The sequence below is a fragment of the Puma concolor genome, chromosome B3, assembly GCF_028749965.1.
Source record: "Puma concolor isolate L17-30 chromosome B3, mPumCon1.1.hap2, whole genome shotgun sequence".
NCBI lineage: Eukaryota > Metazoa > Chordata > Mammalia > Carnivora > Felidae > Puma > Puma concolor.
Genome location: NC_141672.1, coordinates 121,816,998 through 121,843,118, shown reverse-complemented (window position 1 = coordinate 121,843,118; position 26,121 = coordinate 121,816,998). Strand labels below are relative to the sequence as shown.

Sequence of the window (26,121 nt, the reverse complement as noted above, 5' to 3'; positions counted from 1 at the left end):
TCTAGTCAGCATTGTTGACATTAGGCACCAAATAATTCCTTGTCGTAGGGCTGTACTGTGCATTGTGGAATGTTTACCATCCCTGGCTTCCACTCCCCAATATGACAACCAAAACTGTCTCCATGCAGTGCCAGTGTTGTCACAAAATCACCCCCTGATAAGAATCACTGATTTATAATAATCCATAAATAAACATTTTTTAATTTGAAAAACACAGTTAAATGTAGTCACATCCTTTATTTCATTCTATACTACTAACTAAAGGAAAAGTCAGAGGTCTAAACCAGATTAAAACTTCTTGCTAGATATCAAATATAGATGGTTATTTATGTGTGTATACATACATACACACATACATACATACACATACACAGTATTATATGCACACCTTGATGTGTGCCTATAAACAACTATCTATTTATATATTTAGTGTCATATAATTATCCCAAATATCAAGGTCCATGGTATAGAGTGTAAGACAACATAAAGGGAAATCTTCAAAATACTTAAACATTATATCTAATAACTCAGTTCAAAGTAACTGATCTCTTAATTGAAAAAAGAAAGTCAAAATACAAATATCTAATAAGAACTTTATAAATGGCAAATTAAATAAATATGTAATACTTAACTCTACCAAGCCCTTCAGACTGGATAATATATAGTGTTCTATTTTCAATTCACTGACCTTTTCTTTGGTAGTATTCATTCTTTTACTGAACCCAAAACGTTTTTTTAATGAAGTATTATATTTTTAAATTCTGACCTTTGTATTTGCTTCTATTTTATAATTTCTGTTACTCTCCTAATGATTCCTATCTTTTCATTCATTTCAAATTCATTTTTCTTTACCTCATTAAGCATGTTGTAATAGCTACTTCAAATTCTTTGGTCATTTCAACATCTGGATCATGTCTGGATTAAAATCTATTTATTGCCTTTTTCCCTGAGAATTTATTGCATTTTCCTCATTCTTTGTATTTTGAGTCTTTTAGCATCATCTCCTGGATATTGTCAAAGATAAGATATGCAGATTCTGGGTCCTGCTATAATCTTCTGGACACCGTCCTTTTCTTTCTTGCCTTTTTTCTTTTCTGTTAGAAGTTAGGTTCAGAACACAATTTCTGTCTCACCTTCCAGGGGTAGTGGTTCAAATTCATATTTTCCATGATAATTTTGGTCTCTCTCACATATGCAGAGTTCAGCACTTGGAGACTCATGGAGATGGTTCAAGTTTCAGCTGAGTTCTTTAAACCTTGCTATGTTGATTTGTGCCTGTCCAGCATATATGTCATTGAAGAGTTAGAGATTTGTATGAATGGTTGTAATCTCAGATAGTCCTCTATGCCTACACTAGGCTGGTTTGGGTCTGTATCACGCATGCATTGTTCAGAACTGTACATGTTCATGCATGGAATTGGGGTGTGGAATTCTCTGACTCTCTCTTCTGAGATTCCCTCATTCCCAGCCCACAGGTACTACTTTCCCTGGCTCCTCTGGGTGGAAAGATGAGGATACTATGGCTAGGAATTTATGCCACCATGCCATGCCGTGACTAAGGCCTTCCTGTCCTGGAGGGAAATCTAGGAGGCAGAAAAATAGGAAAATCACCCCAAGGGGGTCACTTTTCCAAGTATTAACTCCCTTCCACAATTCACCTGGTTTTGTTTATTGTTCAGAGTCCATCAGTACTTGGTTTTTATATTTTTTCCAGAGTTTCAGTTGTAATCAGAGAGAGGAATAACCTTTAATAGGTTTGTACCCCCAAAGAACTAGGATACAATATTCTTTCTTATTATGTAACTCAGTTAAAATACTCTTCCTTCAGCTAACTTTTAGATTTAAAAATAGATTAAATGTGCTATTTCTCCTCTGCCAAATACTCTCCAATTGATCTACATACCCATTACACCCTGGGACCTGGGCATGGGCATAGCTAGACCCTGTGTCCACCCTGGAGCCCGCTGCTGAGCTAGGAAGGACAGCATGAGTCACACAGCAACTCTGAATAAAGTGATAAGGATGCAAATCAACCTGAATCCTGCCAGAATTTGGAAGGAAATGTTTGATAGTCCCATGACCATCAATTGTACCAAGGTGGAAGCACAAGTCTGTCAATATTCAAGAGGTCAAATAGAAAACCATGTGCTCTTTGGAGTCCTTTTCTCAGATGCCCTCTGATCTACCTTTCCCTGCTGGTTTTCCCTTTTCATGATATCTCATCTTATTTTAAAATAATCTCCATCAAAATCTAACCTCATCGAAAAAAAGAAAAACAAACACCCTAAATTTGGAAACCTGTAAAATATATTTGAAAGTTCTGATATGTTTAACAGCTGACACATTCAGCTATTTTCACAAACATTTGGAATACATTAAATGGGAATTATTTTAACTGAACTTAAATTACAGCACTATTTTTAGAGAATGTCATAGCTAGGTTTGAAACAGATTACTGAAACCGAGAAAGAGCTCATTATAAATCCTTTTTGCTACAAATATCCAAAAATGAAAATGCCTGTATGTCCATTTTCCCCAGAATTATGTATGTATCCTCCAAGTGAACTCACTAACAATTTTATTTATAAGATAGCACTTCTTTATAGACTCAGCTATAAGAGAAAGCACCACTTAAATGACCCTCCTGTTCAGGTGCCTAGCAGTAAGGCTAGGTGACCACTCTCATTATCTAAAAATAAACTTCTTCTGGGGAGCCTGGGTTGGCTTAGTCAGTTAAGCATCTGACTCTTGATTTCAGCTTAGGTCATGATCTCATGGTTTGTGAGATCAAGCCCTACATAAGGCCCATGCCGTTAGCATGGAGCCTGCGTAGAATTCTCTATCCCCCTTTCTCTGCCCTTCTCCTGCTCGTTCTCTCATTCTCCACTCTTCCCCTTACCTGCTAATATGTGCTCTATCCCACAAAATAAATCAACATTTAAAAGCAAATAAATAGAGGTTCCGGGAAGATGGCAGCGTAGGAGGACGCTGGGCTCACCGCGCGTCCTGCTGATCACTTAGATTCCACCTACACCTGACTAAATAACCCAGAAAACCACAGAGGATTAGCAGAACGGAGTCGCCGGAGCCAAGCGCAGACGAGAGGCCCACGGAAGAGGGTAGGAAGGGCGGCGAGGCAGTGCGCACTCCACGGACTGGCGGGAGGGAGCCGGGGCGGAGGGGCGGCTCGCCGGCCAAGCAGAGCCCCCAAGTCTGGCTTGCAAAAGCGGAGGGGCCTGACGGACTGTGTTCCGACAGCAAGCGCGACTTAGCGTCTGGGAGGTCATAAGTTAACAGCTCTGCTCAGAAAGCGGGAAGGCTGGAGGACAAAGGTAAGGAGAGCTGCTGAGCCCCCGGACGACAGAGCTCAGTTTGGTGGGGAACAAAGGCGCTCGCCAGCGCCATCTCCCCCGCCCATCCCCCAGCCAAAATCCCAAAGAGAACCAGTTCCTGCCAGGGAACTTGCTGGCTCCGCACGCAAACACCCAACTCTGCGCTTCTGCGGAGCCAAACCTCCAGCAGCGGATCTGACTCCCTCCTGCTGCCACAGGGCCCCTCCTGAAGTGGATCACCTAAGGAGAAGCAAGCTAAGCCTGCCCCTCCTGCCCCTGTGCACCTTGCCTACCCACCCCAGCTAAGACGCCAGATCCCCAGCATCACAAGCCTGGCAGTCTGCAAGTAGCCCAGACAGACCACCCCACCCCACAGTGAATCCCGCCCTAGGAGAGGGGAAGAGAAGACACGCACCAGTCTGACTGTGGCCCAGGCGGTGGGCTGGGGGCAGACATCAGGTCTGACTGCGGCTCCGCCCACCAACTCCAGTTATACACCACAGCACAGGGGAAGTGCCCTGCAGGTCCTCACCACGCCAGGGACTATCCAAAATGACCAAGCGGAAGAATTCCCCTCAGAAGAATCTCCAGAAAATAACAACAGCTAATGAGCTGATCAAAAAGGATTTAAATAATATAACAGAAAGTGAATTTAGAATAATAGTCATAAAATTAATCGCTGGGCTTGAAAACAGTATAGCTGACAGCAGAGAATCTCTTGCTACAGAGATCAAGGGACTAAGGAACAGTCACGAGGAGCTGAAAAACGCTTTAAACGAAATGCATAACAAAATGGAAACCACCACGGCTCGGATTGAAGAGGCAGAGGAGAGAATAGGTGAACTAGAAGATAAAGTTATGGAAAAAGAGGAAGCTGAGAAAAAGAGAGATAAAAAAATCCAGGAGTACGAGGGGAAAATTAGAGAACTAAGTGATACACTAAAAAGAAATAATATACGCATAATAGGTATCCCAGAGGAGGAAGAGAGAGGGAAAGGTGCTGAAGGGGTACTTGAAGAAATAATAGCTGAGAACTTCCCTGAAGTGGGGAAGGAAAAAGGCATTGAAATCCAAGAGGCACAGAGAACTCCCTTCAGACGTAACTTGAATCGATCTTCTGCACGACATATCATAGTGAAACTGGCAAAATACAAGGATAAAGAGAAAATTCTGAAAGCAGCAAGGGGTAAACGTGCCCTCACATATAAAGGGAGACCTATAAGACTCGTGACTGATCTCTCTTTTGAAACTTGGCAGGCCAGAAAGAATTGGCACGAGATTTTCAGTGTGCTAGACAGAAAAAATATGCAGCCGAGAATCCTTTATCCAGCAAGTCTGTCATTTAGAATCGAAGGAGAGATAAAGGTCTTCCCAAACAAACAAAAACTGAAGGAATTTGTCACCACTAAACCAGCCCTACAAGAGATCCTAAGGGGGACCCTGTGAGACAAAGTACCAGAGACATCACTACAAGCATAAAAAACATACAGACATCACAATGACTCTAAACCCATATCTTTCTATAATAACACTGAATGTAAATGGATTAAATGCGCCAACCAAAAGACTTAGGGTATCAGAATGGATAAAAAAACAAGACCCATCTATTTGCTGTCTACAAGAGACTCATTTTAGACCTGAGGACACCTTTAGATTGAGAGTGAGGGGATGGAGATCTATTTATCATGCTACTGGAAGCCAAAAGAAAGCTGGAGTAGCCATCCTTATATCAGACAAACTAGACTTTAAATTAAAGGCTGTAACAAGAGATGAAGAAGGACATTATATAATAGTGACAGGGTCTATCCATCAGGAAGAGCTAACAATTATAAATGTCTATGCACCGAATACCGGAGCGCCCAAATATATAAAACAATTACTCATAAACAGAAGCAACCTTATTGATAAGAATGTGGTAATTGCAGGGGACTTTAACACCCCACTTACAGAAATGGATAGATCAACTAGACACACGGTCAATAAAGAAACAAGGGCCCTGAATGAGACATTGGATCAGATGGACTTGACAGATATATTTAGAACTCTGCATCCCAAAGCAACAGAATATACTTTCTTCTCGAGTGCACATGGAACATTCTCCAAGATAGATCATATACTGGGTCACAAAACAGCCCTTCATAAGTTTACAAGAATTGAAATCATACCATGCATACTTTCAGACCACAATGCTATGAAGCTTGAAATCAACCACAGAAAAAAGTCTGGAAAACCTCCAAAAGCATGGAGGTTAAAGAACACCCTACTAACGAATGAGTGGGTCAACCAGGCAATTAGAGAAGAAATTAAAAAATATATGGAAACAAATGAAAATGAAAATACAACAATCCAAACGCTTTGGGATGCAGCGAAGGCAGTCCTGAGAGGAAAATACATTGCAATCCAGGCCTATCTCAAGAAACAAGAAAAATCCCAAATACAAAATCTAACAGCACACCTAAAGGAAATAGAAGCAGAACAGCAAAGGCAGCCTAAACCCAGCAGAAGAAGAGAAATCATAAAGATCAGAGCAGAAATAAACAATATAGAATCTACAAAAACTGTAGAGCAGATCAACGAAACCAAGAGTTGGTTTTTTGAAAAAATAAACAAAATTGACAAACCTCTAGTCAGGCTTCTCAAAAAGAAAAGGGAGATGACCCAAATAGATAAAATCATGAATGAAAATGGAATTATTACAACCAATCCCTCAGAGATACAAACAATTATCAGCGAATACTATGAAAAATTATATGCCAACAAATTGGACAACCTGGAAGAAATGGACAAATTCCTGAACACCCACACTCTTCCAAAACTCAATCAGGAGGAAATAGAAAGCTTGAACAGACCCATAACTAGTGAAGAAATTGAATCAGTTATCAAAAATCTCCCAACAAATAAGAGTCCAGGACCAGATGGCTTCCCAGGGGAGTTCTACCAGATGTTTAAAGCAGAGATAATACCTATCCTTCTTAAGCTATTCCAAGAAATAGAAAGGGAAGGAAAACTTCCAGACTCATTCTATGAAGCCAGTATTACTTTGATTCCTAAACCAGACAGAGACCCAGTAAAAAAAGAGAACTACAGGCCAATATCCCTGATGAATATGGATGCAAAAATTCTCAATAAGATACTAGCAAATCGAATTCAACGGCATATAAAAAGAATTATTCACCATGATCAAGTGGGATTCATTCCTGGGATGCAGGGCTGGTTCAACATTCGCAAATCAATCAACGTGATACGTCACATTAACAAAAAAAAAGAGAAGAACCATATGATCCTGTCAATCGATGCAGAAAAGGCCTTTGACAAAATCCAGCACCCTTTCTTACTAAAAACCCTTGAGAAAGTCGGGATAGAAGGAACATACTTAAAGATCATAAAAGCCATTTATGAAAAGCCCACAGCTAACATCATCCTCAACGGGGAAAAACTGAGAGCTTTTTCCCTGAGATCAGGAACACGACAGGGATGCCCACTCTCACCGCTGTTGCGTAACATAGTGCTGGAAGTTCTAGCATCAGCAATCAGACAACAAAAGGAAATCAAAGGCATCAAAATTGGCAAAGATGAAGTCGAGCTTTCGCTTTTTGCAGATGACATGCTATTATACATGGAAAATCCGATAGACTCCACCAAAAGTGTGCTAGAACTGATACATGAATTCAGCAAAGTTGCAGGATACAAAATCAATGTACAGAAATCAGTTGCATTCTTATACACTAGCAATGAAGGAACAGAAAGACAAATAAAGAAACTGATCCCATTCACAATTGCACCAAGAAGCATAAAATACCTAGGAATAAATCTAACCAAAGATGTAAAGGATCTGTATGCTGAAAACTATAGAAAGCTTATGAAGGTAATTGAAGAAGATTTAAAGAAATGGAAAGACATTCCCTGCTCATGGATTGGAAGAATAAATATTGTCAAAATGTCAATACTACCCAAAGCTATCTACACATTCAATGCAATCCCAATCAAAATTGCACCAGCATTCTTCTCGAAACTAGAACAAGCAATCCTAAAATTCATATGGAACCACAAAAGGCCCCGAATAGCCAAAGTAATTTGGAAGAAGAAGACCAAAGCAGGAGGCATCACAATCCCAGACTTTAGCCTCTACTACAAAGCTGTCATCATCAAGACAGCATGGTATTGGCAGAAAAACAGACACATAGACCAATGGAATAGAATAGAAACCCCAGAACTAGACCCACAAACGTATGGCCAACTCATCTTTGACAAAGCAGGAAAGAACATCCAATGGAAAAAAGACAGTCTCTTTAACAAATGGTGCTGGGAGAACTGGACAGCAACATGCAGAAGGTTGAAACTAGACCACTTTCTCACACCATTCACAAAAATAAACTCAAAATTGATAAAGGACCTGAATGTGAGACAGGAAACCATCAAAACCTTAGAGGAGAAAGCAGGAAAAGACCTCTCTGACCTCAGCCATAGCAATCTCTTCCTCGACACATCCCCAAAGGCAAGGGAATTAAAAGCAAAAGTGAATTACTGGGACCTTATGAAGATCAAAAGCTTCTGCACAGCAAAGGAAACAACCAACAAAACTAAAAGGCAACCAACAGAATGGGAAAAGATACTTGCAAATGACATATCGGACAAAGGGCTAGTATCCAAAATCTATAAAGAGCTCACCAAACTCCACACCCGAAAAGCAAATAACCCAGTGAAGAAATGGGCAGAAAACATGAATAGACACTTCTCTAAAGAAGACATCCGGATGGCCAACAGGCACATGAAAAGATGTTCAGCGTCGCTCCTTATCAGGGAAATACAAATCAAAACCACACTCAGGTATCACCTCACGCCAGTCAGAGTGGCCAAAATGAACCAATCAGGAGACTATAGATGCTGGAGAGGATGTGGAGAAACGGGAACCCTCTTGCACTGTTGGTGGGAATGCAAATTGGTGCAGCCGCTCTGGAAAGCAGTGTGGAGGTTCCTCAGAAAATTAAAAATAGACCTACCCTATGACCCAGCAATAGCACTGCTAGGAATTTACCCAAGGGATACAGGAGTACTGATGCATAGGGGCACTTGTACCCCAATGTTCATAGCAGCACTCTCAACAATAGCCAAATTATGGAAAGAGCCTAAATGTCCATCAACTGATGAATGGATAAAGAAATTGTGGTTTATATACACAATGGAATACTACGTGGCAATGAGAAAGAATGAAATATGGCCTTTTGTAGCAACGTGGATGGAACTGGAGAGTGCGATGCTAAGTGAAATAAGCCATACAGAGAAAGACAGATACCATAAGGTTTCACTCTTATGTGGATCCTGAGAAACTTAACAGGAACCCATGGGGGAGGGGAAGGAAAAAAAAAAAAAAGAGGTTAGAGTGGGAGAGAGCCAAAGCATAAGAGACTGTTGAGAACTGAGAACAAACTAAGGGTTGATGGGGGGTGGGAGGGAGGAGAGGGTGGGTGATGGGTATTGAGGAGGGCACCTTTTGGGATGAGCACTGGGTGTTGTATGGAAACCAATTTGACAATAAATTTCATATATAAATTAAAAAAAAAAATAAATAAATAAATAAATAAATAAATAAATAAAAGTAAATAAATAAATAAACTTCTTATGTTGTTCCCTCACACTGGAATTAAAGATCCATTAAAGGCATTTATAATTTAAAAACTAATCTTATTTTTATATTTAATGCAAGAGACATATTAAAAGAGACTTGAATAATTATTGAAAAACACTAAATTAAAGGAATAAGATTAAATAAAAAAATTTTATTGAGTGTTTTAGGTAGTAATAGTGTTGTGTTTTCTTGTGTTTTCATTTGCTTAGTTTTATTTTTTAAGGGGGTGGTTTCTATATTTGTATTTTTCCCCAAGGCAAGAAGAGTGAGCCATTGGTATTTTTGTTGTGTTTTTTTTTTAATTTTTTTTCTTTAATGTTTATTTATTTTGGGGACAGAGAGAGACAGAGCATGAATGGGGGAGGGGCAGAGAGAGAGGGAGACACAGAATCGGAAGCAGGCTCCAGGCTCTGAGCCATCAGCCCAGAGCCTGACGCGGGGCTCGAACTCACGGACCGCGAGATCGTGACCCGAGCTGAAGTTGGACGCTTAACCCACTGAGCCACCCAGGTGCCCCAGCCATTGGTATTTTTGAACTTGTATTCTGAATATATTGGTAGTCACTCTCTGCCCCTTAGGTGTAAGCAACTGTGCTCTCTGCCAGCACCCCTCAAAATTAATTTTTCCAGTGAATGAAAATTCTTTTACTCATTCACATTATTACTTCTCATTTGATCTTAACATTTCTTAAGGCAGTTGAGAATATAAGGAACATATGATTTTTTTTATTCTAAATTTATTTATTTAAATTCAAGCTAGTTGATATACAGTGTAGTATTGGTTTCAGGAGAAGGATCCAGTGATTTATCACTTACATATAACACCCAGTGCTCATCCAACAAGTGCCCTCCTTAATGCCCATCATCCATTTAGCCCATCCCCCCACCCACCTCCCCTCCAGAAACTCCTACTTTGTTCTCTGTATTTAAGAGTCTCTTATGGTTTTCCTCCTTCTCTGTTTTTAAGGAACATATGACTTTTATGTTATAAACTTCAGGGTTTATAAATAAAGGTAATTTATTTCATAAAGTAGCTTATATACAAGAAAATGATGGATAGCCAAGGAGAACTTGGAATGCCTTGCAGTGAAGACTGATTTGGAACTTGGCATGAGTTATTAACTATTAACATAAAATTATTACATTAAACCTACAAATTAGAGCTTTTTTCCCACTTATTATTAGCACTATTATTATTTTCAGTGACAGAGTCTTGGCATAGCTAAAGATGTCCCATTGACAAAGACAGAAATAAATGTAGATGCATGCGAAGACTTTCCAAACATCCTGTACATCCAAAGAAGGAAACGGACACAAAGCATAAATGTGCTTGCAAGGATAACTCATTGCTTAGGAACCAGGAAATCACCAAAGCTTTCTAATATGGCCTAAAAATAGCAAATATTTTCTCTTTCTTCTCATTTTAAGATTCCAATAAAAATAGCCTCAGAAGAAGCTTTCTTAGATGAATCCATCTGAGAACCACTCCACATAGCATAGCACCTGTGACAATTACTGTGAATGACTGTTATATCTACAGACATGTGGTTTGATTTATAAACATAAGTATTTTATAAATGCAAAATCCTCATAAAGCAATATTCCACATTGCCTAGTCTCATTCATTCCATTATTGGTTTGACAAATATTTATTGAGTGCTTGATATGTGCCAAGCACTGTTAGGCAGCTAGCAGCCTGCTTCGGAGGAGCACCCAGGTAGAAGTGACAAGTACAAATACACATTCACCTAACAAAAAGGCGATTGGGTCTGGGTTCAGTGAACAAGTGAATGTATGATGGAAAATAATGTGTAATTGGCAGCTACAGCCTGACCATTCATGTTTAATAAGCTGTGGTGAGGCTCCGGATTATATTCCAAGTGCAACCAGGACAAAACACTGCTATGAAAACACCAAATATTATTGTTTTTGACAAACATTCTAAGAAAATGAATAGTGTTTGCAGCAGTACAGAAGGGTATATCCTGCTCAAAAGTGTTCCCAGAAAGATCCAAGAAGCATTTGAAGGCTAACTTTTCAATACCACAGGGCAAAAGTGGAAACAGTGTCTCCTTCAAGATTCTCAAACTAAAACCTACCACCTGAGAAGTCAATAAACCTACTTAATGTCTCTCAAATCCCTAAAACATCCACTTCTTGTTTTATTCTTATGATTATAAACATAGGTTTAATTATTTCTTTTTAATGTTTAAGCCAATAACTAAGAGAATACAAATATTGTCTATAGCTTCAAAACACTTGGTAAAATAGATACAAAGAAATTTTAACAATATACTTCATCAATAGATGGGAAAAGGAAATACCAAGGAAATATAACAAATATCAAATACAGGACATAACAGTGAGTAGTTTAAAATTAGATCCAAATGTATGTTCTTTACTGGAAACCGACTAAAAACAAAATGACAGAGATTAAAAATAAATAAATGAGCAATTTCAGGAGACTTCCATACCAAACAGAATGATATTCTTTCTACCTGGTCATCTACTTTTTTCTAACTGCTCATCTCTATTAAGCACAACTATAAATCATGGAAATAAATCAAGAGACAACCAAAGGAGAATTCTTACAGTTGGTAATAGGAAAGCAAACTGCTTTGCTTTCAGGACAGGAAGAATGATCAGCACTAGGGTATCAGGACATGACAGGAAGAACAATCAGCACCAGGGTATCATCCATCTCCCAGAACCAACATTCTTTGACCCTCCCACCTCAACATAGCAAGAAAAGGGAGTCAAGTGGGCTTGTTCCTCCCCTGGGTGGAACGGGATCCCTCTGACAATACCAGGTGATTATGGTTCCCCTGGCAAGGAAGATCAATAGAGCCTGCCAACAAAGGTGGCCAGGGAAGTTGTTCCTCCCCTGCTGAGAAATACCTGGTAGGCATGCAGATCCTGCAGAAAGATGCCACTACAACACAGACCAGGGATCTCAGTCCACTTTGATACCAGGCCTGAGACCCTCTTCCCTGCTAATAAATATCTAGGATAGCTATGGGACACTGGTAGAAGTATCCTATCACACTGCATGGCTCAAGAAATGTTCTGAGGCTCCCACAGGAAGGGGGATCCCATTATAATGAATACCCACTTGGGAGGCCTCTTCATTCCTCTAGGCCCGAGATTCCTCTTCCCCAACAAAGAGAAACCCAGGCAGCCCAACCTGGGCAAATCCCTTCCACCCTCTCAGGCAACACCAGCAGGGACAAGGGGGAACCCCACTGCACCAAATAAATAGATCAAAGTAGCACTACAGGTTTCTGAAAATTAAACTGTCATTGGAACCATAGACCACAGGCCAGAACCTGAGGGCTAAACTTAAAACAGGATGACCACCTGCCGAAATAAAAGATTTAGGGTTGACTCAGAGTACCCTAAGATAATGGATACAATACCCAAGATACCCAAAATTTAGCTGTCGTATCAGAAACAAATAAACATAGCTTGAATGACAAAGGACAATCAGTTGATACCAACACGGAGATAAATCAGATTTTGGATATCTAAAAAGGATTTTAAAGCAGTCAGTATATAATGTCCCAATAATCAATTACAAACTCTTTTGATTTTTTTTTAATAGAAAACCAGAATGAAGAAATAGAGGGGTTTTTTTAAGGGACCAAATGGAAATTATAAAACTAAAAAAAAAAATACAGTAACATAAATATTTTTAAAAATTCTTAGTATGGGCTCAAGATAAAGTGGAGATGACAGAGGAAAGATTCAGGGAGTTCTAATATTCATGTCATTGGAGTGCAAGGAGAGAATGAGCATAGAGTGGAAAAGGTACTTTATGAAATAAGACTGAAATTTCCCCAAATTTGGCAAAGAGATCCACACCAAGACACATCATAAACTTCTAAAAACTAAAGACAAAAAAATACTGAAAGCACCCAGACAATTCTATATACTACCTATAAGGGAACATCAATTTTAATGGTAGAAAATTTTCAAGGGATTATAGAAAATAACTGTCAATTATACATTCTATATCCAGTGAAACTATCCTTCAGGAATGAAAAGGAAATAGTGACACTTTCAAATGAGAAAAACTAAACGAATTTACTAGACCTACCCTTAAATACTGCCTAAAAGAAGCTTTTCAAACACAAAGCAAATTATTTAAAAAATTACTCTGTGGTATCAGGAAAGAAAGAGAGCAACATAAAGAGTAGAAATATATGCGCATACAATAGACTACACTTTTCCTCATGAGTTTTATAAATCACATTTTATAATTAAAACAAAAATTATAATATTATCTGATACTCAAGATAATGATATTTAAACACATGCAGTAGGTTAAAGGAATCTCAATGGAAATGAGGTTTTCACACTTTATTCAAAACGGTAAATGATAATACCAGCAAATTCCAATAAGTCACAAATGTATATTGAAATCCTCAGAACAACCACTACAAAAACTATACAAAGAGATATACTCAGATATACTATAAATAAATCAAGATATAACCCAAAACAGTTTAAGGAAGTCAAAGAAAGAGAAACACAAAAACTAGAAACAGAAAATAAATAATCTAAGTGGCAGTTTTAAGTCTTGATTTAAATAGATTTTAAAAATAACCCAAAAACCTACTACTTGCAAGAAACTCATTTCTAAGTAAATAAGATGGGAAGATTTAAATAATGACAGGAAAAGATATATCTCACACAAAAATTTAAGTAATTATATTAATAGCAACTAGACTTAAGAACAAAGAAAACTAGTAGAGACCAAGAAGTTCATTAAATAATGATAAATGTATCACTGCACTGGAAAGACATGACCATCCTAAATGTGTACACAGATAACAATAAAACAGCAACAACAACAAAAAAAAACTGTTAGAGCTAAAAGAAAAAAAAATAGACAAGTCCATGTGTATAGTTGGGAATTCAACAACCCCCTCTCTGCATATTATAGAACTATTAGATATAAAAACCATTGAAGGTATAGAAAAACTGAACAACACTGGACCAAAAAGATTTTATTCATATATATAGAACATTCCACCCAATAATATAAGACGTCTTTTTTTTTCAAGTTCTCATAGAAGATTTGCCATGAGACTATATTCTAGGTCATAAAACAAATTTCAACAAATGTAAGAGAATGGAAATTATTCAGAGTATGTTCTCTAACCATCATGATGGAATAAAATAGAAATCAGTAACAGAAAGACAATAGAAAAATCTCTAAAACATATGAAGACTAAAGAACACACTTCTAAATAATTCATGGGTCAATCAAGAAGCCTCAAAGTAAAGTTTAAAATACATAGAGACAAATGGTAATAAAAACACCACATATGAAAATACATAGGATACTGTTAAAGTAGAACTGAGAGGAAATCTTATAGCACTAAATGTTAACATTGGAAAGGAGGAAAACTTTAAAATAAATAATCTAAATTCCTACTTCAGAAAAACTAGCAAAAAGGAGCAAAAGACAGGCAATTGAAGCAGAAAGGAGGAAATAATAAAGATCAGAGCAAAAATCAATAAAATTTAATAGGAACACAACAGAGAAAAACAATAGTAGGAAGGGGAAGTCTTTCTTCAGGAAAAAATCAATAAAATTGACAAACTTAAAACAAGACTGACAAATATACAAATAAATATATACAAATCACCCATATCAGGAGATAAATATAGAGTTTTGCTACAGATATTACACCCATTTAAAAAATAGTAAAAGAATACTATCAACAACTTTACGTCCACAAATTCAATAACAAAGAAGAAATGAACCAATTCCTCATGAAACACAAAATATCAAAACTTAACTTAGATACAATATATAATCTTAATATCTCTTTAACCTTTAAAAAAGTCAACTTCATAATTTAAAATCTCAAAAAAAAAATCTCCAAGCTTAGATGGCTTCACTGGAGAATTCCACCACACCATAAGTCTTCTTAAGGAAGACTTAGCACCAATTCTATACAAGCTTTTCCAGAAAATAAAATAAGAAGAGAGCCTTGGGGCAGCTGGGCTCAGTCGATTAAACGTTAGGTTTCAGCTCAGGTCATGAGCTAATGGTTCATGAGTTTAAGCTCCGCATTGGGCTCTGTGCTGACAGCTCAGAGCCTGGATCCAGCTTCAGATTCTGTGTCTCCCTCCCTCTCTGCCTTTCCCCCACTGGTGCTCTGTCTCTCTCTCTCTCAAAAGTAAATAAACATTAAAAAAAAAAAAGAGGAAAGCCTTCCCAACTCATTTTATGAAGCCCAAATGAGACAAAGATAGCATAAAAAAATAGAACTACATATCAATGTATGTCATAAACTTAGATACAAAAATCCTCAACAAAATGTTACCAAACTGAATTCACAAATGTGTGAAAAATTATACACCATAACTGAGTAGGATTTCTTCCAAGTATGCAAGACTGGTTTAAAATTTGAAAATATATCTAAAATCTAAAATGTAATCGTATTAATAAGTTAAGAAAAATCATATGATTTTCCTCTGAAGCCTCTAGAAGTAAAACCCTGAGTTTATACTTCCTCTGAAAACTCTTGCTGACACTGAGTTCAGACTTCTGGTGTCCACAACTGCAAGAGAATCAATCATTGCTGTTTAGCTTGTGATTAGCTTGAAAATCAATACAGATAAAAATTTTCCCTCCCTTCCTGCAAGGCTTCAACCAGCCCCATTATTTATTGACTACAGAATTTTCTCTCCAACGTTGGTTTCTCACCCAGTTCCTTTGATAAGTAACTCCTATTACAGCAAATGAAGAGTGTTATACCAGAATCCATTACTCAGGTACACTGGTCGTCTACTCAAGGTTTAGCTGCACTACCCTCTGCAACCCCAAACTCTGCAAAGTTGGGGTGACATCCTACATCATGCAGTATATGCTTTAAACAAATGAACAATATATATGTCCCTATATCCTGCATACCCACTAGAAAGCATGAGTGCAAGAACCAAAGGGTAGAGATGGGAGGGACCCTCTTGCTATCATACTCCATAACCTAGTCAATGAATTCATTGTCTCTATAATATTGAGCTTAGCCAATGTAACTAACAGGGAGCATAATGAAGGTGCTGTTATGTTGGAAGTGGAGAGTGTCCCATGACCTTTTGGGCTCCTCATATTCTATACGCATTAAGCAGACAAGAGTAGTCCCTCTAATATCCAGGATGACCAATCCCAATTATCAGAGGGAGCTGGGTTTCTTTTCCTTCATAGAGAACTGTCCAGAGGAGAACCGTCCAGAAATGGGGCATTCACCTACATGCGTCCTTGCATTCTGTCAATCCTAATCCATGGACACCCAGGCACTCCAGTGAAGACATGACCACCAAGGACTCAGATCCTATTGGAATGAAGGTTTGGGTCACCTCCAACAATGAATAAAATCCACGTAGCTGAAATGGTGGCAGGGTAAGGCAAAGATGTTAGAAAAGGAAGTTGATTAACAATCCAGACTTCATGTCAGCTATAGAAGCTGGGACTGAAGCAGATATGTGTTATGGTATTTCACTGCTTCTTCTTCCACTCCTGCCCTTTATTCTCCATTGCCATATATGAAGAGCACTGGAGTAGCTAAAAATTAGGTTTCGGGTATAATTGAATCAACATTACACCCCATACTACACAGGTGATGGGCTATTATGCAACTCTTGTATTGGGGTTGGGTGATTTTCTCCTGGAGTAGGATAAAAATAACAGGCACAAGTGGAAGATTGAACTGTGACAGCCCACATTTGCCCCCATCCTGCTTTCAGCCTTTTCCTTGGCTCTGTGCTCCTGGAAGCTGTGTGGCTCTGTGCTCCTAGAAGCTGTACTCGGTCAATCTCTCCTATCTTCTGGTGTTGTGTGGGTCTGGCTAATGGAACACACTGGCAGAATTTGACAGGTGGGAGGAACAGGGTGAGGGTATTTAATCTCCTGGCTCTTCCTGGCCCACTGCAATCTGCTATAATCCAGGGTTCAGCAGTCCTCTCCAGAGCTGCAGCTCCCAGCTCTCCCCTTCCCCCTTTGGGCCATACAGTCATGACTTTTTTTCTTATCCAGTGCAGAACTTCAACACACCTGTTCTTTTCCCAAACCCTTGACCTTCAAGTACATAGTTTCTTGCTGAGACCCTACCTAGTAAGGGGAGTCAAAGAGTCACCCAGTCCTCAAAAATGCTCTTTACAGAGCTGTTTCAGGCGGGGAAAAAAAAGTAGAAATAATCAAAATACCAACTTAACGGGGAATCTGAGTATAGTATAGTCATACATTGTAACATTGTATATTCTTTAAATGATATAGCAATACATTTACCTTGTAAAGAGTTTAGAAGAAGGTTATTAAAGAATATGTATAATTGCAATATGGGACTTTTTAAGTTATGCATAAAATGATTCTAAATTTAGGAGTGCCTGGGTGGCTCAGTCTGTTGAGTGTCTGAATTCGGCTCAGGTCATGATCTCACAGTTGGTGGGTTCGAGTCCCGCATCAGGCTCTGTGCTGACCACTTGCTCAGAGCCTGAAGCGTGCTTCGGATTCTGTGTCTCCTCTCTCTGCCCCTCCCCCACTCATACTTTGTCTCACTCTGTTTCTCAAAAATAAACAAATGTAAAAAAAATTTTTTTAATGATTCTCAATTTATTTTTAAATGATTCTAATTTTGTTTTAAAACTAAACATAGATAAAATAGGCTATATAGTAAAATACTGATGGTTCTCAATGGTCCTTAAGGCGTAGGTATTTTTTCTTTTTATCTAAATTTTCTAATTTTAATAAGTTTGAGTAGTACCCTTTTTGATAAAGTTAAAATTATGAAATTTGAGTTAAAAAAACTACTGAGTGTTTTAAACACTTAAGGAAAGCATTTTCATAATCATATTTTTTGTTCTATGTATAGAAGTTAAGGCCCTAGCAAAGATGATTCCCAAAGGGAATCAAACACAGCAGGTAGATGAGGAAATAGGGAAAGTTTTATCTTGCTTGGCTGGGATTTCAACAGGCCACATACATGCTACTGTGAGAACAACATGTACAACTGAAAGTTAATAAATAATTTTTAAAAAATGAACAAGTAAACCTATATATCCAACACTAAGTAATCTTCTCAGGAGGTTTTAAAAGTTGCATTTTTCATTTTGAAATCATTTTAATGGCAATAATCTTAAAGTAATGTAAAATAGTTCACTGTCCACATAAGTATCTCATAATTTAACAAGATGCAAAAGAAAATCATAATTAGAGCATACATTTACAATCTATGTTACTTAACTGTCAACAATGTCTAAAACCAAATTTTAGTACACTTAATTCCTTCTGCAAACCCATGGTTGACAGAAATTATTATAGGAGAAAGGAAAGCAATATAAGGCTAAGTAATTAAATTTTAAAAATCCAATCATTTATTTGGCAGAGAAACTCAGCTATAATGGATTGGGTCTATGACACACATATGTCTTGCTAACAGCAAAAATCAATAACCACTGCCTTGTAGGATTTGGACCTTTGAAGATAAGGTCCTCTTGCAGGCTCACTAGAACTCAACTCCAAGTTTACATTCTGGGGTGATGACAAGTCCCTCTACTGGCTGCACCATTGAAAGGAGAGGGGGGTTAAGGAGAAACCATTTGGGCCCCACTCAATGCTGCAAAGAAGTCTACTGCCTTGGCACCTTGTTTATACAGAGGAATACCAATCTAGCATTTGGCCAAGAGAAGAAGAGGAGTGCCCACAGAAAGCAGGGAGGTGGAAGGAACACTCACCTAGAGCTCAGCCAAGTGTGGGACAGCTTGGACACTGCATTTAGACCAAAGTCAGCACCACAACCACCAGACTAGACAATACTTCAGATTTGGAGCAGTGGGAGGAATAGAATACTAGGACATGTTTCCCTCACCCAAAGGGAACTGGGGACTTGCTAAGTTAAGTTGGCTTTGGGACCAGAAAAGTTGTGCTCTGTAAACAGTCCCCTAAGAGAAGCTGCAGATGGTGGTACAGGTTCCTCCCAAATGAACATACAAATCCTGGATATAAAACCCAGTGCAGTAGCAGAATGTGGCTGTTTAGTCCACTCAAACCTTCTACCTTGGGGTGGCACTGGCAGCCTCGTGGGGCTGAGGACACAAGACTTACAGTGAGTTCTGCCCAATGACTGAGGGGTATAGGAGGGGCAGGAATCTGTCTGGAGCTGCCCACTGAGAGCCACTGTGCCTAGAGGGGTCCCAGGGAGTGCTATTTGATGTGTCTGGTATCTAAATTTTATTCATAAAATGAAAAGATTCAATTAAGCTCTCATGTTCCCTGAAATGGAAATTCAATGATCTGTGAGACCCAGTAGAGTCCTGGCAACACAGATGCACAACTTTGGTAGGCATGAGAACCCCTCTGAGTTCTTCCAGCTATATAACATTGGCAAACTTTGAAATCATGAAATAAAAACTCTTTTACTATTCTTTGACAAATAGGGACTTCCAAGGAAAATCAAAATAGATTAAATGCCTTCTTTTTATGAAGCTTAGATGATTTCATAACTCTAGGAACATTAAAATGTATCTATGACTTGATTTATGTAACAAATTAGCATACTTGGTATATTACACTTAAATGGAGCTTATTGAGGCCATAATTATAAATTGACTAAATTTACTTTTTTTTAAATTTTTTTAACGTTTATTTTATTTGTTGAGACATAGAGAGGCAGAGCATGGATGGAAGAGGGTCAGAGAGAGAGGGAGACACAGAATCTGAAACAGGCTCCAGGCTCTGACCTGTCAGCACAGAGCCGACGCAGGGCTCGAACTCACGGACCGTGAGATCATGACCTGAGCCGAAGTCGGACCCTCAACCGACTGAGCCACCCAGACGCCCCTAAATTTACTTTTTTAATGCATTTCTTTTCCCTAAATTGAAGTATAAATTGCTGAGTTTAAGAAATCTAGTTCTTAGTTTGCCTCAGTGACATCAAAAATATCTAAGAAAAATCTGTGAACAGAAGAAACCACCAAGCTTAGAGTAAATCTTTCACTCCTCAAACATCCCTAAGCACATACCGTGTCTGGGCTCCAAGGGCACATGGGCACACTCCTGGCATTTACCATCCTTGTGGAGTCAGACCTCACACAAACAATAACTGGTATAAAGAGCCATCAAGAAAGTAGACTATGAATTTGGTGATTGAGAAGGACCTGGAGAAGTGACCTTAAGCTGAAGTACAGGAAGGGCATCCTGTCAGTAGGAAAAGCCAGGATCCTGTGGGTAAGGTCTTAACACAGCAGTGTGGTGGACACACTGAGCAGGTACTGAGACATCAAATCAGAATGTTTCTAGGTTGAATGTTTTTTGCCAGGCCAAGCTGACACACACACTCATACACATTCATTTTCAAAAAAAAAGTCAGTTCCTCCCTTTGGAAGTCAGCAGTCCTTGCTCCCTATAAACTGTGTACCTACAGCTACCTCCTCCCACCACCTATCACAGACAGCCTCTTTCCCAGTGAATAGAACATCAAAAGGCCTAGGAGGTGGATCACATACTGGGAGCAGGTGTCTCTTTCTGAGATATTAAACTATGGGCTGGGCTTCTCCAGACCATCCTGGGAAGAACGTGCTTGGAAATAAAGCTGAGCAGAGTCCCGGCATTGGGGGGAAGGACAATGCCACAGTCCTGGAAATATCTTTTGATCCCTTGATCCAATTGTACCTGGAGTTAGCATCCATCCATTAGACTTCCCAAGAGTTTCTGACATTTATTACCAACTGAGTCTACTCAACAAATGCAATAATTCCCTAGTCCCTGAAACATCACTGCTTCTTTGTAAGTGTATTTAATTTAAGTAACTTTTTCTAAGGACATTATCATTACTACCTTACGATTTCATCCCAGCATCCTTTATTCTTGTTTCTTGAAGGTAGCAGAAGTTATATGAGTAGCCATAGGTAAATATGCATAGTCGGTCTCTTCTTCTACCTATTAAAAATATTACAGCCTAGACAACGATTTATGTTCCAAGAATGATATAAGCCCAAGCTGACACCACACCCAATACCCAGTGCTTTAAATGTGCTTAACCAACATAAGTGAGACATATCCCCTGAACCTAGGAGGGGCCCTAAAATGGGAGGCAACCACCTTGGATGACCAGAGAAGAGAAAGCCCTCTCCCTCAGGACTGGATGCTGCCCAAATGCACAATAAATTTCTACTAATTACTACTTTGGTGATTATTGGTTTTAGTTCTGCTATTTCTTAACTTTTCATAGGCCCTAATTTTCCTGAGATTCTGAGTCTTTGTGGGGGATACCTTCCTCCTACAGCCACATCAGGTAACAGCAGGTGTCAAGGTCATTGTACATGTTCCCATAAGTCAATATCCACCCACCGGAACCCCAGGATACCAAGCACAGGGCCCACTGATGGAGAACAGGCAGGTGAGGCAAAGGCTCTGCCCACCAGGCAGGTGTGATCTTTCAGGGAGATACCAGGAAGTCAGAAATGGAGCACTGCTATGTGCCTGGAGCCTTGGGATCAGAGAGGAGGGATACTTCACTATATTGGAACTTAAAAGGTTGGGAAGACTTCCCAAAAGAGATACTTCAGATGTCCTTGAAATATGGAAAAACTTCACAATGCAGAGTCTGGAATTCATCTAAGACCTAGACGGTGATTTCAGAGGACTCTGTTGTGGATATCAGTGGGGACAAGGACAAGCTCCAGAAAATAATAGAAGACATCAGTGAGACCCTTACCACAGATATAAATAGTTTAAAAAGAATAAATCAGAGATGGAGAGGGCAATAAATGAGATTGGAAACAGGCTTGATGCAATGAACATCAGACTACAAGAAGCAGAGGAATTAATAATTAACCAGGAAGACAAAGTAATGGAGATTAATGAAGCTTAACAAAAGAGAGAACAAAGAATATGCAACATGAGAATAGACTTAGGGAACTCAATGATGCCATGAAACCTAATAATATTCATACTGTAGGAGTCCCAGAGACAAAGAGAGAAAAGGGAGCAGAAAATTTATTTGAGGAAATCATAGCTAAAAATTTCCCTCATCTGGGAAACAAAACAGACATTCAGATCCAGAAGGCACAGAAAACACCCAAAAAAATTAATAAAAGCAAGCCAACACTAAGACACATTGTAATTAAATTTTCAAAATATAGTGATAAAGAAAAAAATCGGAGAAGCAGCAAGACAAAAGAAGTCCTTAAATTATAAGGGAAAACCATAATGCTACCTGGAGATTTCTCAAGAGAAATTTGGCAATCCATGTGGCATTATATATTCCATGCTCTTAATGGGAAAATTTTACACCAAGAAATACTCTGCCTAGTAAGGCTATCATTCAGAATACAAGGAGAGAGTTTTCCAGCCAAACAAAAACTAAAGGATTTTGTGACCACTGAATCAGCCCTGCAATAAATATTAAAGGGAATACTTTCAGTGGAAAGAAGACACCAAAAGTGACAAAGAAAAGAAAGTAACAGAGAAAACCTCCAGAAACGATGACAAAACAAGTAATGAAATGGCAATAAATACATATATATTGGGGCGCCTGGGTGGCTCAGTAGGTTGAGCGTCCGACTTCGGCTCAGGTCACGATCTCACTGTCTGTGAGTTCGAGCCCCGCATCGGGCTCTGTGCTGACTGCTCAGAACCTGGAGCCTGTTTCAGATTCTGTGTCTCCCTCTCTCTCTGACCCTCCCCCGTTCATGCTCTGTCTCTCCCTGTCTCAAAAATAAATAAAAGGTTAAAAAAAATTTAAATACATATATATCAATAATCACTTTGAATATAAATGGTCTAAGTGCTCCAATAAAAAATATATAGGGTGTCAAAATGGACAAAAAATAAGACTTATCAATATGCTGCCTAAAAGAGACACATTTTAGACCTAAAGACACCTGCAGATTGAAAGTGAGGAGATGGAGAAATATTTTTCATGCAAATGGACATCAAAAGTAAGCCAGAGCAGCAATACAAATATTGGACTAACTAGATTTTCATCCAAAGACTGTAAAAAGAGAAAAAAAAAAAAGACAAAGAAGGGCACTATATATTCATAAATGGGATAATCCAAAAGAAGATATAACAATCCCAAAAATATTTATGCACCCAACATGAAGGAACCCAAATATATAAAACAATAAGTAAAAACAAAAAGGAATTAATTTATATTTATGCAATAATAGCAGAGTACCTTAACATTCCACTTACATCAATGAACAGATAGCCTAAACAGAAACTAAACAAGGAAATAATGACTTTGAATGACATACTGGACCAGATAGATTTAACAAATATATTCCAAACACTCCATCCTAAAACAGCAGAATACATATTCTTTTCAAGTGCACATGGAACATTCTCCAAAATAGATCACATATTAGGTCACAAATCAGGCCTCAAAAAAAGACAAAAAGATGGAAGTCATACCGTGCATCATTTCTAAACAAAACATTATGAAACTAGAAGTAAACCACAAGAAAAAAAAATTGGAAACAGTACAAATACAGGGAGGTTAAATAATATGCTACTAAGCAATAAATGGGTCAATCAGGAAATTAAAGAAATTTTTAAAAATACCTAAAAACGTGAAAATGAAAACACAAAGGTCCAAAACCTTTGGAATGCAGCAAAAGCACTCCTTAGAGGGAAATATATAGCAATACAGGCCTACCTCAAAAAGAAAGAAAAATCTTACATATAAAACCTAACCTTAGGAGCCAAAGGAGATAAAACACCACAATGAATAAAGCATAAAGCCAGAAGAAGGAAGGAAATAATGAAGATGACAGCAGAAATAAATAATATAGAAACTAAAAAACAACAGAACAGATCGAGGAAACCAGGAGCTGGTACTTTGAAAAATTAATAACATTGATAAGCATCTAGGCAGACGTATCAAAAAGAAAAGAGAAAGAGACTACTTAAATAAAATCACAGGGGTGCCTGGGTGGCTCGGTCGATTGAGCATCCAACTTCAGCTCAGGTCATGATCTCGTGGTCCGTGAGTTCAAGCCCTGCATCAGGCTCTGTGCTGACAGCTCAGAGCCTAGAGTCTGCTTCAAATTCTGTGTCTCCCTCTCTCTGCCCCTCCCCCACTCATGCTCTGTCTCTCTCTCTGTCTCTCTCTGTCAAAAATAAATAAACTTAAAAAAATAAAATAAATAAAATCACAAAAGAGAGAGCAGAAATAACAACCAACACCACAGAAATACAATTACAGGAGAATACTGTGAAAATCTATATACCAACAAATTGTACAACCTGGAAGAAAAGGATCAATTTCTAGAAACATATAAACTACCAAAAACAAAGCAGGAAGAAATAGAAAAATGGAATAAGTTGATAACCTGAAAAGAATGTGAATCAGTTATATAAATAATCACCCAACAAACAAAAGTCCAGGACCAAATGGCTTTACTAGGGAATTCTACAAACATTTAAACAAGACATTATACCTATTCTTCTCAAACTATTCCAAGAAATAGAAAAGGTAAGGAAATTTTCAAATTCATTCAATGAGGCCGGCATTACCCTGATGCAAAAATCAGATAAAGACACCACTAAAAAAGAGAAACTACAGGCCAAATCCCTGATAAACATAGACGTAAGAATTCTCAATAAAATACTAACCAACAGAATCCAACAATACATTACAAAAATCGCTCACCACAATCAAGAGAGATGTATTCATGGGTTGCAAGGGTCATTCAATATTCACAAATCAATCAACGTGATACACCACATTAATAAAAGAAAGCATAAGAATTATACAATCTTGTCAATAGATGCAGAAAAAGAATTTGACAAAATACAGCATCCATTGTTGATAAACACCCTCAAAAAAATAGCAATAGATGGAACATAATTCAATCATAATGGTCAGATATAAAAAAACCCACAGCTAATATTATCTTCAATGGGAAAAAACTGAGAGCCTTTCCACTATGGTCAGGAACAAGACAAGGATGCCCAGTCTCACCATTACTATTTAACACAGTACTGGAAGTCTTAGCTTCAGCAATCAGAAAAAAGAAAGTGTATACAAATGGGCAAGGAAGAACTCAAACTTTCACTATTTGCAGATGCTATGATACATTATGTAGAAAACCCAAAAGACTCCACTAAAATATCACTAGAACTAATACATAACTTCATCAAAGTCATGGGATATAAAATCAACATGCAGAAATCTGTTGCATTTCTATACCAATAATAGAGCAGCAGAAAAAGAAAGAAATCAATCCCACTTACAGTTGCAACAAAAATAATATGATACCTAGGAATAAACCTAATGAAAGAGGTAAAATATCTGTACTCTGAAAACTATAGAATACTTGTGAAAGAAATTAAAGATGACACAAAGAAATGAAACAGCATTCCATGTTCATGGATTGGAAGAACAAACATTGTTCAAATGTCTATACTACACAAAGCAATCTACACATTCCCTTTCAAAACACCACCAGTATTCTTTTCAGACCCATACCAAACAATCCTAAAATTTGTATGGAACCACCAAAGACTCTGAATAGCCAAAGCAATCCTGAAAAAGAAAAAAAAAAAAACAAACTGAAGGTGTCACGATTCTGGATTTCAAGTTATATTACAAAGCTCTAGTCGTCAAGACAATATGGTACTGGCACAAAAACAGACACATAAATCAATGGGACTGAATAAAAAACCCATAAATTGACCTAGAAAAATACAGTCAACTCATCATCAACAAAGGAGGAAAGAATATCCAATGGAAAAAAGATAGTCTCTTCAGCAAGTGGTGTTGAGAAAAGTGGACTGCAACATGTAGAAGAATGAACCTGGACCACTTTCTTACACCATGAACAAAAATAAATTCAAGATGGATGAAAGACCTAAATATGAGACAGGAAATCCTTCCAGAGAAAACAGGCAGTAACATCTTTGACCTCAACTGGAGCAACTTCTTACTAGACACATCACTGAGGGCAAGGAAAATGAAAGCAAACATGAACTACTAGGACTTCATCTAGATTAAAAGCTTCTGTACAGTGAAGGAAACAATCAACAAAACTAAAAGGCAACCTACAGAGTGGAAGAAGATATTTGCAAATGACAAATAAGATAAAGGATTAGTATCAAAAATCTATAAAGTACTTATCAAACTCAAAACTCAGTGACATGGATGGAACT

The 26,121-nt window shown here is 38.2% G+C and overlaps 1 protein-coding gene across 1 annotated transcript in view; it reads right to left on the bottom strand.

Moving 5' to 3' along the window:
• Positions 1–26,121, bottom strand: part of OCA2 (OCA2 melanosomal transmembrane protein) — a 559,846-nt gene that overhangs the window by 215,122 nt on the left and 318,603 nt on the right. The gene's annotated exons all lie outside the window — the stretch shown is intronic.